At 40.6% G+C, this 17,668-nt stretch overlaps 1 long non-coding RNA gene across 3 annotated transcripts; it reads left to right on the top strand.

The window, feature by feature from the left end:
* The first annotated feature begins 133 nt into the window (after positions 1-133).
* On the top strand, positions 134-16,750 carry LOC107974432 (uncharacterized). 3 transcript variants are annotated; one of them, XR_008547629.2, is made up of 5 exons: positions 1,868-2,154; positions 2,817-2,939; positions 6,754-6,855; positions 11,469-11,611; positions 15,955-16,750. It is a non-coding gene; the product is annotated as an uncharacterized LOC107974432 (long non-coding RNA). The 3 variants fall into 3 exon arrangements; XR_010156712.1 differs by lacking the exons at positions 1,868-2,154; positions 2,817-2,939 and adding an exon at positions 134-247; XR_001717213.4 differs by lacking the exon at positions 2,817-2,939 and having other exon boundaries at positions 1,890-2,154.
* Positions 16,751-17,668: the final 918 nt, after the last annotated feature.

Here is a 17,668-nt window from a genome sequence, read left to right as displayed (position 1 = left end):
GTCAGAGAGGTGGGGAGAGCAGGAAATCATGTAGAGCCTCTCATAGATCATCATTAGGATTTTGGCTTTTGTTCTACAAGACTGTCCATGAAGCCTGGAAATGTAAATAATTATGTTATTTTATTTTTTACAGATTGAAGATGTCCTGGATAGTGTTATATATATGAGCCTATGTTTTCAGACTTTATGAACACCTTGAAATGAGATAGAAAGTCATTTGGAGGGACAACTGAATGACACACTTCTGGTAGGTCCAAATGTTATCCTTCCACAGGTTAGCCTAGGATGTTCCCATTGTGAAGGCAGAGGAACCAGACAGTGAGTGGAAATGTGCAAGCACTTTTTCAAGCCCCTGGTTGAAAAACATCCCATTGGTCATATCAAATCACATGGCTGAGACCAGAACAAAATCCCAAGGCAGATCATCTCATCCAGAATGGGAGGGTATTACAAAGTTAAAAGGGCATGGATATGGGGAGGGGTGAAGCACTGGGCCCAATAATGAACACAACTCCCTGAGGGAGGGAGCTGCTGTAGGAACTTCTTATTTCTCAGCCAGATGAGAGCCTAAGAACCTACACTAGAGAACACCAATGCTAGAATCTGATCCACAGTTCCTGTGTAAACCATGGTTCTCAAAGGTCAATAGACCACTGGGAGGAAGGACAATATATTAGGTCTAGCAGCCAAGGAGAAGATGAATACTCAGAAGAATCCCTTATTAAAAGAGAGTGACTGGAAGAGAGTTAAAAGTATAATAAGAACTCCTAAAAGAGTTTCATGAATAGCATGAATGAACTAGGAACTCAGCGTCTCAATTAAAACAGATGTTTACAGTTGAAATTCAGGTTACTGGCCTGAAGTTCAAGTGAAAGAGATCTTGAAGCAAAGAACAAAATTAAAAAGAGATGAAAATCATTAGGGAAATGATAAAGGATTTGAAGGATAGATCCAGAAGATCCAACATGTGAGTAATAGGCAATCCACAGGGGAATAAAATGAAATAATGGAAAAAAGAAAATAATTAAACATAGAAGAAGAAAATTACCTTGAGCTGAAGAAAGATATGCATCTGCAGACTGTAAGGGCTCACTGAATTCCCGATGGTTTTAACTTCAAGAATGATGAAAAACTCATAAAAACTTCGAGGCAGAAAAAAAATTTACTCATAAAGGAAGAAAGACAATCTGTCATTTGACTTCAAATCTACAATGTTAGAAGCTAGAAATTAGTAGAGGCCAGGCGCAGTGGCTCACGCCTGTAATCCCAGCACTTTGGGAGGTCGAGGTGGGTGGAACACGAGGTCAGGAGATCGAGACCATCCTGGCTAACACAGTGAAACCCCGTCTCTACTAAAAATACAAAAAATTAGCCTGGCGTGGTGGGGGGCACCTGTAGTCCCAGCTACTAGGGGAGGCTGAGACAGGAGAATAGCGTGAACCTGGGAGGCAGAGCTTGCAGTGGGCCGAGATCGCGCCACTGCACTCCAGCCTGGGCAACAGAGTGAGACTCTGTCTCAAATAAAAATTAAAAAAAAAGAAATTAGTACAATAACATCTACCCATTACTGTGAGGAAAGGGCTGACATGCTACTTTACATAGACAAAGAACAAAAACAAAACAAAACAATTGGCTAACCAGGAAATAAAGTTATATGCAGGGACACAGAGAATATATTACCCTTGTATTTGATCTGAGAACAATGCTTGAAAAATAACTCTAACCAAGCAATACACAAATCAGACAAGAAGCCCTATGAGTGTTGAGCAAACAAGGAAAAATGACCACACAGCACACATATAGTTGCATTCATAGGAGAAGATTCATAGCAACAGAAATCTTAGGAATGTAGATTGTCCCATTGTCCATACATTCTGGGGCAGCACAGAGACTTCTGGCTGTGTCAGTCTGTGGGGGAAGGACCCCAACCCTTGGGCTATGAGGCCTTTTTGCTGCTCATTATTAAGGAAGCAATAGCCCCCTACTCCAAACCCCCATCCCCCATGAGGTATGATCAGAGCCTGGAACACAACAGCAATATGACAGAGCAGAAACACCGATCTAGCTCTGTTCTTCCAGTTCAGCACTATCCTCTCATCTTCTGGTATGAAATGAGTAGAGGCTGGAGTCCAAGCCTGGAAGCTATGTGATATGGTGAGTTGGTTGCCTAACTCAATACCTTAACATTCACAGTTAGGGGAGCACCAATCCATTCCCTGTCATCATTAGGATGGGGGAGCTTAGGTCCAATACTTACCATTGGCCATTGTCTTATGCACTGAGCAATAATCAATTTCCATACAACTTTGCAGGAAGCCAACTCATTTTCTAAACGGCATCCTGCAAGGGGATCAATCTTGTACAAGTTGACCCTTATCTCTTAGTGCCTCCTCCTGCAACTCTGATCCTCGGGTTTGCCTGGGGACTTCACTCTGTCGGCACTCTGTTTCAGCCACAGGGCCAGTGAGGCTGGTCACTGACTTTGTAGGTTGCACTATAGATAATTAGGAATGACCAAGGGTGAACCCTAGAGTACTCTGTACCCCAGAGCACAGATAATATGTACTCAAAACAGACAGAAGAGGCCATTTGTGAGAACAGCCTGTGAGGCACACATTATCCAGCCTGGAATGTAAAACAAGACCAGCATACATTGCTTTAGTCCAGGGATACAGTAAAGGTTGAACAGAACCTGGGACTTTGCTGGCATACCTCCTTCAATGACAGGGTATCCCATGTTTACTAGGGAGAGGAAGAGCCATCCTGTGTGACTTGATCACCAATCTTTCCTATCTTTCATCTGTCATTGCTTACAGACCCAGAAATAGAGTCAGATCACAGCATGCTGTGGGGGAGAATTGCAATCTGATCCAGGTGCAGATAGCCTATATACCAAAAGAATTGTCAAATCTTGCCAATTTTCATCAGAATGAGCCCAGGTAAAATGTTTAAAGATAGTTTCTTTTCTTTTTTTTTTTTTTTTTTGAGATGGAGTTTCATTCTTGTTGCCCAGGCTGGAGTGCAATGGCGCAATCTCGGCTCACTGCAACCTCCACCTCCCAGGTTCAAGCAGTTCTCCTGCCTCAGCCTCCCACGTAAGCGGGATTACAGGCATGTGCCACCACGCCCGGCTAATTTTGTATTTTTAGTAAAGACAGGGTTTCACCATGTTGGCCAGGCTGGTTTCAAACTCCTGACCTCAGGTGATCCACTGGCCTCGGCCTCCCAAAGTGCTGGGATTACAGGCATGAGCCACCATGCCTAGCCTAAAGATAGTTTTTAGGGTGCTAGACCAAAGAGAATGGAATTTAACACTGAATCAAGCCAAATTTATCTAAGGGTACACTTATTCAGTATGTAAGATTTGGGGTACGTAAGTGGGAAATGGCTTAGCAGTGTCCTTGGTTGATTGGCTTAAACTTGTATTCAGTAGAGGCCTACCTTCAATGAAGTTAACATACCAGAACTTCCCTTCAAAATGTGGAAGAAGAAATTTTAAAAGCTTAGGGGTACGAGAATGTTGGAGTAGATTAATTCTATGAAACTCACTCACCCTTTCCCTATTTTCCTTATTTGCTACTTCACTGAGAAAATGCATTAGCAAAAGGTGCACCAGCATCTTGGAAAAACCTGGTGGTGGCTGTTCTCTGTTGACTGGGTAGGATGCTGGAAGATGCTGCCATTGGGATGAGCTCCACAACTTGAGTGGGAATAATTGGATCCTGGCATGACCTAGGCCAGGTGAAAGCTCTTAACTATCAGAAACAAACTGGATGCAATTACCAGAATGAGCAGCAACAGGTACAGAGTGACAATGAGAGTATTTTGACACCAAGGGATCTGTGGTGGTGGCTAACTGAACAAAGTGTTCTTAGGAATGAAATAGATGGCAGCATACTAATACATTTGATCTATACCATCAGAAATATTCTAGAAGTGAGGAGCTGAAACCTTACCTGATCACTGCAAAAGGAATTCATAGCCTCTCACATTTCCCAGATCTAAGCCAATTCGACAGCTTGGGACCCTTTGAAAGGGAGAGTGGGGTTTTTTTTCTTTTTTTCTTTTCTTTGTTGAAACGGAATTTTGCTCTTGTCACTCAGGCTGCAAAGGCACGATCTTGGCTCACTGCAACCTCTGCCTCCTGGGTTCAAGCAATTCTCCTGTCTCAGCCTCCCAAGTAGCTAGGATTACAGGCACCGGCCACCATGCCCGGCTAATTTTTGTATTTTTAGTACAGATGGGGTTTCACCATGTTGGCCTGGCTAGTCTCGAACTCCTGACCTCAGGTGATCCACCTGCCTTGGCCTCCTGAAGTGCTGGGATTACAGGTGTGAGGCACCGTGCCCAGCCAGGAGTATGGGTTTTATCAGGAAGGATCTGAAAACACTGCCTACTTGTACTAGAAATCGTCCTTCAAACCTACCCCGTGAGACCTGCAGTCCTTTACCAGGATGACTGTGCACTGGGAAAAGACAAGTATCCAAATTTGGGGGAATTCATAGATTTGAGTTGATGCTAATCAAATTTGAGTTGATGCTAATCCCTGGGAAAAATCACTGTGATCCATCATTCATTCAGAATGGGGGCTTATAGAGGTCAGGGGGTTAATGGAGTTTGGGGCTGAGACTATGTCACAGTGGGCCCAGTGGGCTCGCAGCCCCATCCTGTGGTTATATCCTCTGTCTCTGGATATATCTCTGGATAGTTGAGGTAGACATACCTAGCAACTGCAGAATCTCACATGTAACTACTCATAACTCAGAGTACAGTGGAGAGGGGAGCAAAAAGAAGATATTCGGTACAGCCTCTTTTCTCACCCATCGTGGTACTTGATTGCATACAAAGTGACCATAGCAGTAGGGATAGAGTCAATCATAACAGGGACTTCAATAACAGAGACTTCCCTTAACAAGGCTGATCTGAATATAGCCACTGCTGGGTGCCCAACCAGCCAACAGCAGAGGCCAACACTGAGTCACTGATACGGCACATTTCCCAGAGGAGACCAGCCAGCTGTTTTGTGGTAGGTAGACAATAGTGAGCTCCTTCCATCACAGAAGGAGCAAATTAAGCACTTACTGAGGATATGCATTGGTCCTCAATGCCTGCAATAAATCTCCCAATACCATCTATGGGCTCACAGGAGGCCTTATTCAGTAGCATGGTATTCCTTACAATATGACTTCTGGAAACCATTTTACAAAAAAAAAAAAAAAAAAAGTACAATTGTTCATTGCTCATGGAGTTCACTGGTCTTACTACCTAAATTATCAGCCAGAAGCAGCTGGCCTAATAGAATGGAAGAATAGCTTACTAAGAAGCCAGTTATGTCATCTGCCAGAAGACAACATTCTATGATGTAGGGGTGCAGTATAACTCTGATCCAGCTCTCTACTTATGATGTGTTATTTCTCTCATAGCCATAATACATGGGATAGTCCAAGTGATAGAAATGGGAGTGGCCTCTCTCCCTGTTAAGCCTAGCCCTTTCTCAGAGGTTTTGCCTCTCATTCTCACCCTTGGGCTTTGCTAGTTTACAGGACTTAGTTCCCAAAGAGGAATATTGTCACCAGAGAATCCAACACAAGTCCCATCAAATTGGAAGCTGAGACTCACCAACAAGTAGAGAAGGAAGTTGCTGTAGAGACTGGAAAAATTGATCTGATTAACACAAGAAAACTGGGTGGCTGGTGCATGGTGCAGGTAGGGAGGATCATGTCTAGAACCCCAGGGATTCTCTAGGATATCTCATTACTTCTATGTCCAGTGTAAAGCCACCCAATAAAATCTGAACTTCTATGGACTAAGATCCTTCAGTATAAAGGTCTTAGTCACCCAATCAGGTACAGAATCCCAACAAATCCAAGTGCTATATTAGGACAAAGCAATCATGAAATGGGTGGTGGAAGAAGGAAGTAATAAATATCATGCTTGACCCTGTAATCAGTTACAGAAATATGGATCATAGCAGCTATGCACATACACGCACACAATATTTCATATGTGCCAGTTTTTTTTCTTTCAGATTTTCTTACCATTATCTTCCCTCTTATGTTGAATAAGAATTGGTAGTGACTAATTTTACAATTTAGTTCACAGGTAACCAGGACCACAAGGAACCACAACAGGGAGGATTACAGGATTGTGTTATCACCTGGAAAATCTTGAGATAGATACAATGGCTGACTTTTCTAGGACCTTGTGTGTCCATTTTCTGGAAAAAAAGACAACAGTATCTTTGTTTGCATGATGGATAGTAGACTCATGTTAGGCAGAATCATGGAGTTGCTGTTGTATTGGTATAAGGGTGTTATGGTTTGGCTCTGTGTCCCCACCCAAATCTCACCTTGGATTGTAATAATCCCCATATGTCCTGGGAGGAACCTGGTGAGAGGTAATTGAATCATAGGGGCGGGTTTTCCTCCACTGTTCTCATGATAGTGAATAAGTCTCATGAGATCTGATGGTTTTATAAAGGGGAGATCCCCTGCACAAGCTCTCTTGCCTGCCACCATGTAAGATGTACCTCTGCTTCCCCTTTGCCTCTGCCATGATTGTGAGGCCTCCCCAGCCATGTGAATGTGTGAGCCCATTAAATTTCTTTCCTTTATAAATTACCCAGTCTCAGGTAAATCTTTATTAGCAGCATGACAACAGACTAATACAAAGAATAAGAATAGATCCTGAATGGCAAAATGGTTAGACTCTCAAATAAATTTTCTGCCTTTTCTGTGCCCCACGCTATCTCAGAGGAAAGTACATTTTCCAGGTTCCTTCTTCCTCTGGCTTCCAGACAGGTTCAGCCAATGGAAAACACTGGTGGAAAATTGAAGTACAGGAGGAAACAAGAAGGTAAATTACTTGTAACTCTGCTAGGGGTGGTGGTAGCTTATTGTGGGGCCAGTCTCTTGGTTGCCTCAATGTCCTATGCTTAAATTTTCAGCTTTTGTTTCTGACCATTAATTCTCTGTATCAAAGCTCCCTCTGGTGAAACATCTTGAGTGGTTTATGCTTTCCTTCCTGGACCTTGAATGAAACTATATGTATATATATATTTCATTATAAACTACTTCAAACTGTTCTGAAAGTAGGTAGGAATTTTTTAAATTAAAAGATATTGAAATTGTACTTGAAATTTTGTCACAATTATCTCTTTAAAAAGTCAGTTATTAATTTTATAAAATGTAAAAACAAAGCTTTTTCCTTATATAAGTGAAAAAGTACTTATAAGATGGTGTTATTATTTACATGAATATTGTTGAGTATTTTTCTTGTAATGCAGCAAAGAAATGACCTTCTAAGTTTAATCTCTTTATTTACACAATGAGTATAGATAGTTTTTTGATAAATAAAACTCCACAAGCCTACCCAAAGAAGTCCATTTTTCAAATTTCATATATGGCCAAGCCTTAAATATATTCTTCTAGGCATTTTATTTTTTCCCTTAAAAATGCATGTGAAGTTGCAAGTAATCCAGATATTACTGATTTGTTTATATTTAACAAGAATTGTTTGCTACAAAATATTTAAAGGCCAAAATGCATTTCAAATATCTTTATTCTTAGAAAACTAAAGTTGAGTACTGCCGATGCTAAGTGAAACTTCAACTACACAAGGCTCAAGTCCAACGAACCTAAGAATTTTCAAATTTTCACATGGCCCAAAGCTAAGTGATATTTTCACATCTGACTCTAGATACTAAGCCACCAAAGACAGGAATTTTTTAAAATGGTTAATTCTATTCTTGTTGAAGTTCTTATTTTGTCACAAATTATATTTTAATGCCTTGTGATTTTAACCAGATAGTTTCAAAATTATACCACATTGGAATGCAAGAATGCAGCCAATATATTTGGCCTCTTTATTCTGAAACATTTTTTACTGATCAAATGAGGTAACTAGTCACCAAATAATACCTATACATTTCCCCTCCCATGTATTCAATTTTATTGTGCTGATGTTCAGCCAAAGTTCATTGAAGAATTCAGGAAAGAAGAATTCATTGAAAGAAGAAAAGAACAGCAGTATGGCAGTGATTAAACACAAGTTTTTGAGTCAATAATACGTGGGTGTCTCTAGTGTTGTTCCTAGTTGTGTTACATCAATGCCTTCCTTCATAACATGAGATAATTGTACCTGTCTCATGGAATTGTAGAGATTAATTGAGAAACCATTTGTAAAGATCTGAGTATACTACTTGGCACACAACGTATGTTCAGTTAGCTACTACTATTTTATACATTTTCCAAACATACTTTTTCCACGTTGGAAAGGCTTTTTATACAAGATGAAAGATGGAGATTATAAAGCATTCCTAAGTATGGCTAGAATTAATGAAAGTTTTGTGGGTTCATCTGTGTATATTTAGTTTTAAATGATTTGTGTTTTGAACAGTTAGTACATTTACATGATTCAAAATTCAAAAAGTACTAAAAGGTATACAGTGAAAGGTACACACTAAAAGGACCCGCTCCCCCCTCTGTATGTCAGTCACCCAGTACCACTTCTCATGAGGCAATCAATGCTAGCACTTGCTGATGAATCCAAAGACATGTTATGCATATACCAACAAATAAATATGAATACAACCCCTCTCTTTTACACAAATAGTAGCATACTATTCACTTTGATTTTTACTACACTCACTATTTTTGCTTCACAGTATGTATCTTATACATCATTCCATATTGATATGGCTCTGTAGTATTCCTTATTTTATTTAACCTGTCTTTTATTAATAGAAATTTAGGTTGTTTTCAGGCTTTTGCTATTACAAAAACATGTCGCAACAAATAACCTATGTGTGCATGCTTTAGCATATATGTATATGCTATAAATATCTGTAGGATAAATTCTGTATATCTGCAGCAGAAATTCCCAGAAGACCTTCTGGGTCATTGGGTATATATAATTGTAATTTTGATGATTATTTGCAAATTATTCCCCATAGAAGTTACATCATTATATATACCAACAAACAATGCATCTGGATAGTTAAAATTCCTTTTTTTTTTTTTGAGACGGAGTCTCACTCTGTCGCCCAGGCTAGAGTGCAGTGGCACGATCTCGGCTCACTGCAAGCTCTGCCTCTCGGGTTCACGCCATTCTCCTGCCTCAGCCTCCTGAGTAGCTGGGACTACAGGCGCCCGCCACCATGCCCGGCTAATTTTTTGTATTTTAGTAGAGACGGGGTTTCACCGTGTTAGCCAGGATGGTCTCGATCTCCTGACATCGTGATCCACCCGCCTCGGCCTCCTAAAGTGCTGGAATTACAGGCGTGAGCCACCACGCCCGGCCTAAAATTATTTTTCAAAACTACTAACAGACCAAGGGTTCAGCTAGCTTAACAGTCCACGAGTCTGTCTAGATATACTTTGAGCTTCACATCCTTTTTTTAGTAATAAGCTCCATGCGGGAGGAGATCTCGGAGAGATTTCTTTTTGTATCCATGGCAACACTTACCTACTTAGAAGCCTCAAATTATCGTTCCTAGGTTACAAAAGTAAAAACTCTGGATTAAAACATTCTGCCCACTCCATGTTTTAAATAGAGAAGAGATAAGAAAAATCTGTGTTGGAAACCAATGGTACACACACTGCTTCAGGTACTTGAGGATTGCTCAATTTAAGCATTTTCCTAGTGCGTATTTGGAATATATTTTTCTGCTTTCTGAGGCTCTCTTCAGTTTTGCTCCCTGGCTTTTGAGAAAGAGACTAATTTGTTTTCTTTACTGGCTGAACATGGAGCAGGTCCAGGGTAGGAGTGGTATGATTACGGGTTTGTCCTTAATTCTTAGCCTCTCCTTTAAGCAGGTAAATGTGCTATATTCTGGTATGGCCCTTATTGACTTAAATGCATTTGAATTTATTTTTGCTGCTAAGACTTAAATTGGAGTGAACAGTATTATCCAAGTACAAAAATGTGTCTACTTGTCAAATTTTTTTTTCATTTAAATAGTAATTAGAAAAAAAATCAACTGAGCATTTGGAAAATCTCACAGGGAAGAAGTAAACACATGTATAATCCTTAGTGTTATTAGCTGCAGTTACAAAAAAAAAAAAAAGTCCCTTTAAGATGTCCTGCTTTGAAAACATCAGAGGCATGTACATATATGCTCCTGCCACTTGGAGTCCACATGTAAAAATCTGCCTATTTGCAGAAATGATTCAATTGATAGTTAACCTATTTGTTTGCAACATTGAACAGCCCATTTGTAAATGTGTGCCCATCTCCGGATGAATTGTCTTTTGCACATAGGCCAAGCCATTGGAAGGTATTTAAAACCAAAAGTTTCTGTGGGGCTAGGCTCTCACTACAATCCCCTTCTTTCACAGTGTTGATTTTAAACTCAAATTCAGCATTAAGTGAGGTATGATTTAGTTGGTCCAGTTTTATAATGCTTTTCAGAGTGAAGCATCAAAAAGCATTGTTGTTTCCTTATTGGTACAAAATTAGTCTTTGAATTGTGGATAACTTGTAATTTCAGTTAAAAGAGAAAAATAAAAGCAAAACTAGCCTATTGTACGATAATAACTCAAATCAGTTATTTGCCACACATAAGAACAAAAACTTGACTGATGTAACAAATGTTTTTTGCTTTTTATCTATCTTTTTTAACATCATAAATACAGCTACTGAAATATTTTCTGACTGCAAGTAATCGATACAGCACAACTGATCTTTTCAAGGTTCTCTCCAGAAACTGATATAGAGTTGAAATGTGAACTACAGCAAATGAATTGAGATTACTTTATTTACATGAATAATAGTCTTTAAAAAAAAAAAAAAAAGAGCCACAAAAACTCCAGCAAATAAATTTTTAGAACAATTGCTCAAAGTAGCTTAGGAAAAAAAGAAATTAATTGGTTCAACTAGGCAAACATGAAAAATTTGACTTATGACCTAAAATTTAATAACCTCACCTCCAAAGGCCTGATAATTATTGAAAAAATGCTGCTCTGGCCGGGCGCGGTGGCTCACGCCTGTAATCCCAGCACTTTGGGAGGCCGAGGTGGGCGGATCACGAGGTCAGGAGATCGAAACCATCCTGGCTAACACGGTGAAACCCCGTCTCTACTAAAAATACAAAGAATTAGCCGGGCGTAGTGGCGGGCGCCTGTAGTCCCAGCTACTCCTGAAGCAGGAGAATGGCGTGAACCTGGGAGGCGGGGCTTGCAGTGAGCCCAGATCGCGCCACTGCACTCAAGCCTGGGTGACACAGCGAGATTCCATCTCAAAAAAAAAAAAAAAGAAAAAAAATTCTGCTCTGTGTATCTTTTCTTAATGTACAGTAAGCTTAATTTGATAAAAAATATTGAAATGTATCAAACAAATTTTTAAAAAAGAATAAGAGAAGGCAATTTGGTCAGAGGATATTAAGACAAGGCTACTTGTATATATGTTTTATTTTATATTTTTCTCAGAAAAATAAAACTAGCTTTAAATTGTCACTGGTTTTATTTCAGGACTATGACTGGAGCTTCTCTTCACTGCAATATAGAACAGCATCAAAGGCAAATAAGACCAATAGAATCACATTGCTAATACTGCCCTCGTTTCGTTGTGTGCACACCATCAAACAGGCAGATGAAGAGGATCCTTGTCTTGGGTAGATTCAGTACTTTTTTAAAAAGTCGAACAGTGTTCAATGTTTAGTAATAATATTTTTGTACCCTGGGCTCTACCTAATTATTCTTCCTAAACCAATTTTTATAGGCAAAGGTTGAACTATATACAATACACCTTCGGGGGTTTTCCTTTCAAAATATAATGTATCTACACTATGGGTGAAGCAGCATAGCATAGTAGATGAACTTAGGAGTCAGTGAAGCCTTGGTTCAAGTTTTGTCAAGTTATTGTAATTTTAGTATTTTCATATTTAAAACAAATAATAAAACTTCCTAGAGTGACAATTAAACAAGATAATATATGAAAAACATAGTTCCTTAAATAAAATGGAGTGTTAACAAATAGAGGCTATTGCTATTACAGTATGCTATCTGAATATTTCTTAGGCACCATATACAGTTGGCCCCCTGTATGTCCGCAGGTTCTGCATCTGCAGATTCAACCAACCATGGGTTGAAAATATGCGCAAAAAACCATTTTAAATAGCAATACACCGATAAAAAAATACAAATAAAAAACACAACAAATATTTACATGGCATTTACATTGTATTAGGTATTATAAGTAATCTAGAGATGACCAAGTATACCAGAGGATACGCATAGGTTGTACGCAAATATGACACCATTTCATACAAGGGACTTGAACAGCATGGATTTTGGTATCTGCAGCGATCTTGGAACCAATTCCCCCTTTCCCACTCCCCCACCCCACCCCATGGATACTGAGGGAGGGCTGTCCTGTAGTACATATTTAAATAAGACCCCTAAAGGGAAATAACCACATTTGTAACACTATGGAATTTCCATTCATCAACTAAATAGCAAACGACATGCATGGCACTGTAACAGATGTGCCAATTGCCATCTAATTGGCAATAACAAAATGTATATATGCAAAATATGGCCTTAGATACCGTTAGCTAAAAATGTAAAATTGTGCCATATGGGCGGTTAGGGAAAAAGCACAGTATAAAGTAGCAAATGGTTAGTACATATAAAATATGCTGAAGGAATAAAGAGTGGAAGTGAGAATGCGGTCAAGGGTCCTCAGGAAAGTTAACATTTTAGGATTCTCAATTATAAGTGATAGAAACCTAACACAAAGTAGCTTAGGGGGGAAAATAAATTAGTTGGTACAAGTAACTAAACCGTGGTAAGGGCCAGGGCACATTTGTGCCTGTGATAATACTAAAACCAGGCGCTCTAACGCCAACATTTTTTTTTTCATTTTCCTCCTACTGTTGCTTTTCTCTATATGTCAACTTCATTTTCGTAGACTGACTTTTTCCACAAGGCTAGGAAATTACTAAGCCAAGGGAAAAGTCAAGCTGGGAACTAGGTCAGACAAACCTGCCTCCCATTTTATTTCTAAATAAGATACCTACAAAGCTACATACCTCCCTCACAATTTGCCCACAAGGAAATTCCTTGTGGGCCTCAAGATCTTTACCCTAAAACAGTTCTGTTGAAGTTCATCCTGATCGCTTATCTTCACAGATGTGAGCAGAAGCTCATCCCTCTGCTCACCTGAGAGAAATGCATATCTGATGGCTTCCTCTGCCCTAATATTCATGTAAAAATGTGGATTCACTGAGCCAGACTAAATTGTGTACTCAGTAAAAAGCTGATCAAGGACTCAAAAAGAATGTAACCCTTTGTCTCTCACCTACCAGTGTCCTAGAAGCCCCTTGCTTTGAGTTGTCCCATCTTTCCAGACCGAACCAATGTACATCTTATATGTATTGATTGATGCCTCATGCCTCCCTAAAATGTATAAAATCAATCTGTACCCTGACTACCTTGGGCACATGTTGTCAGGACCTGCTGTGGCTGTGTCATGGGCGTGTCCTTAACCTTGGCAAAATCAACTTTCTAAATTGATTAAGATCTGTCAGGTACTTTTGGGTTCATATCACGGATAGCAGATTTAGGGAGCAGCCACTACCCACAGAACCGAGATAAGGAAGCCCATTCCGGGCTGACATCCAGACCTCATAGAAACAGCAAGGACTTAGCTCACTGGATGGCAGAGAAGTTTGCGGAGGTGCCATACTAATGAAACTTGCTGGAAATCCACCTAATGAAGTGCTGGGGGAAGCTGTTCATGGAGAAATAACTTGTTGCCAGCACTCCACTGTCAAGTCACCAAAGAGGTCCCATGAAAAGCTGTTCATAGGGAGGTGCCATATGCTAATAATCACTGGGTGCAACTGGGTGTGGCTGAGTACTGCAGGAGCCTGACAAGAAGAGCACACTGCAACCAGGGAGAGAGAAACTCTTTTCTTCTCCAGCCAGCATCCCCCCAACACCCTCTACTGACAAAGCTTAACATCATGGCAACTGGCAAAGGAGAAAGTCTAGCTTCATTATTATGGTGCAGGCAATGAAGTGTGGATTTGGAGCTAAGAAGCAATAAACTAGTAATTGACACAGATTATTTATGGAATTTTCTTAAATACTCATCTTGAAAAAATACCATCCATCAGCCTTATGCTGCTCTACTTAAACACAACTTAGCCAGAGAAGGAGGAGGGGATATAGTGTCTCAAAAGGCTCTGCAAATTCTGCAGGTGAAAGGAGACTACTTAAAAATTAAAAGAGGCCAGGTGCAGTGGCTCATGCCTGTAATCTCAGCACTTTGGGAGGCCATGGTGGGCAGCTCACCTGAGGTCGGGAGTTTGAGACCAGCCTGACCGACATGCAGAAACCCCGTTTCTAGTAAAAATACAAAATTAGCCAGGTGTGGTGGCGCATACCTGTAATCCCAGCTGCTCTGGAGGCTGAGTCAGGAGAATCGCTTGAACCCAGGAGGTGGAGGCTGCAGTGAGCTGAGATGGAGCCATTGCATTCCAGCCTGGGCAACAAGAGCAAAACTCTGTCTCAAAAAAAAAAAAAAAAAAAAATTAAAAGAAAGGGGGCCAGGCGCAGTGGCTCACGCTTGTAATCCCAGCACTTTGGTAGGCTGAGGTGGGCAGATCACCTGAGGTCGGGAGTTCGAGACCAGCCTGACAGACATGGAGAGACCCCATCTCTACTAAAAATACAAAATTAGCTAGGCGTGGTGGTGCATGCCTGTAATCCCAGCTACTCAGGAGGCTGAGGCAGGAGAATCGCTTGAACCGGAGAGGCGGAGGTTTCAGTGAGCAAAGATCTCGACATTGCACTCAGGCCTGGGCAACAAGAGTGAAACTCCGTCTCAAAAAAAAAAAAAAAAAAAGGAGAAAAAGAAGAAAAGAAAAAAAAGAAAGGGTTACATATCTTGCCACTAGAAGAGCTTTTTGGTTCTGGATAGATGACCGAAGATGGAAATTTGGTAGTCTCTCTCTTTTATCTGGGGAGTGGTCTGGAAATATATTAATAGAACTTCTGCTCTTACAAATACAATTGGAATTATACTTTTATAATTTTTATTTCACAAAAATGTGTTACATACTCTAAGAAAAAGAGTCTTCAGTGTTTATTTTATCTGGAAATCTATTCATTAAGACAAGAGGCATTATAGGTTGTGGTTAAGCATGTTGAAAAACAAGTGCATAAGTTCAAACTGAGATGAACTTAAAAATTTAACTAGAAAGATGATTTGGGTTGAGTTAACCAAGGAGAAAAACTTACCCATTTTTTCTTCTCTTTTGGTTCAGTCTTTACCCTTTATAAAAGAAGAAGGGAATGTTGCTCCATGTTACAGCTAGCAAAGGGTAGTATTGTATCAGCCACAGTCCAGTCAGGAAGGAAAACAAACAAACAAACAAAAAACAGTGCTAGGTATTTGAACAGGGGAGATTACAGAGACAGAATTGATTACTCAAGTGCTGTAAGACTGGAAGAACAAAAATGGAGCCCTGGGGTAACCCAGAGAGAACAGCAGAAACAACAACCTTCAGGTCTCGGGAAATAAAAGGGAAGATATTGAGATGACCACTCATCTCCTTGGAGGAAGGGCCTCCTGAACTGGGGATAAGACGTCTGAGAAGTGCATGCTCCCTGGCACCTCTGAGAGGGTAATGAGGCTTCTTCTGGGGGTGAGAGAAAAAGCTAGGCCAACATAAAAACAGCAAAAAGTCAGAAAGAAGTCACTTCTCCTCCCCTTCAACTTTCCAGTCTCCCTCTTGTGCCTCTGATTTGCAGAATTTAATAGATTGCCAACTGGCGAAGGAGCTCGGGAAATGTAATTTGCAAAGTCCCAGTCCTGGCATCAGTGAGCAGCTACAAAAGGATCTATTTGGGATCAAGAGACAATAGGTAAATTGTTGTCTCAGTAAGCTCAGGAGCATAACTTACCATTTTTTTGTTCTTTCTTGTTTTTTTTCTTTCTGTGTTACAGTAAGGGAAGAAGTCACCACACATCCCAGCTGGAGGAGGGAACATGACTTTGGCTCACTTCAGCACCCTCACCATTGTTCCAGATATCCAAGGCCCTCCTTGGACCTCAACAAGACTTAAGCCGCTGCAGAGACGGTGTAAATGTGGAATGGCTGGTTGGGGACAGAGTGAAACTCCTGGAATCAGATGGTGATCTGCTGATAAGCTGGGTCTGTGCCAGCCAGCAGAGTCCATGCGTGCAAGAGCCTGGAGTCTCCCCCTGTGAAGGCTTGGGGCTGGTTGGGCAGTAAGCCTCACAGTAATCCTTAGTCCTGTTAGATAGGAGTTCTAAATTTATTTTCAAAGAATTAATATGTCAGTATTCAATTATTTGCCTTCTACTTTTAAACTTAACTTCCTCATAAAGCAACCTTTTTCCATTACCTACCCCACCCTAACTCATTCTGATCACCTGCTCCACCCTAACTCATTCTGACCACCTGCTCCACCCTAACTCATTCTGACCACCTGCTCCTCCCTAACTCATTAGGATTACCTGCTACCTGCTCTGCCCTGACTCCCGCCAAAGCTCTCATCCCATCATTCTCTTTCAATTAGGCAATCGGAATTAGTTTAGCCTGTGTGGTCTAACCCTAGCTAACAGGAGAACGACACAGCGGCTGCAGCCAAGTTCGTCAGGGATAAGAACCCCTTCCCCTCCCTTGTCCACCTGTGCGCTCACCACTGTTCCATCTGTAAGGGCGCACCGTTCTATATAGAAGTAACTTGCCTTGCTGAGAATTAAAAAGAAAATTTTATATTCGACTGCTATTTCTTTTGCGGCACCGAAACTTTATGTGTAATAGTCCACCTACTCTGCACTTCTTGCGCACCAGGCTCCTACTTTCTGTGACATTTTTTCCTAGGTTTATGTCCCAATCAACAGTTCCTATCATCTCACTTCACGTGCTTTCTGCTCTTTTTTTTTTTTGTACGTAGTCACACACAAATCAAATGACTATTCTTAATTTCTTTCACAATCTTTTTTTTTTTTTTTTTTTTTGAGACTGACTCTTGCTCTGTCGCCCAGGCTGGAGTGCAGTGGTGTGATCTCGGCTCACTGCAACCTCCACCTCCTGGGTTCAAGCAATTTTATTGCCTCAGCCTCCCAAGTAGCTGGGATTACAGGTGTGCGCCACCACTCCTGGCTAATTTTTGTGGTTTTAGTAGAGACGAGGTTTCACCACGTTGCCCAGGCTAGTCTTGAACTCCTGGGCTCAAGCAATCCACCCGCCTCGGCCTCCCAAAGTGCTTGGATTACAAGTGTGCACCACCATGCCAGGCCCCACAATAGATCTTGATGGCTCATTAAAACTCGTGCTTAGAGCAATAGCCTTATAGGCTAGTGGTCAGTCTTTAAACAGGTAAGGGAAATACCTTCATTCCATTCTCAGGAGTGGCAGCAGACATGCCTTTCCTGGAATGTGTTTATTGCAAAGAAAGAGAAAGAAAACATTAAAACAAGAAGTTCATGTCCTGCTACACTTTCTCATTCTACTGGTGTTTTATTTTTTCTTGGTACTTTATTGTCTACTTCTTCATCTTAGATTATCTATGGATAAGATTTTTATAAAAATGGATAATTAGGAGACTGAATGTGCTATTTATAGTTACAAGTATTTATCCTAGAAGATAATACCAGATAAGCTTATTATATTACCAAATAATGAGTTTAC

The sequence above is a fragment of the Pan troglodytes genome, chromosome 3, assembly GCF_028858775.2.
Source record: "Pan troglodytes isolate AG18354 chromosome 3, NHGRI_mPanTro3-v2.0_pri, whole genome shotgun sequence".
Taxonomy (NCBI): domain Eukaryota; kingdom Metazoa; phylum Chordata; class Mammalia; order Primates; family Hominidae; genus Pan; species Pan troglodytes.
The sequence above is the reverse complement of the archived record's forward strand: the minus strand, read 5'-3'. Positions and strand labels throughout refer to the sequence as shown.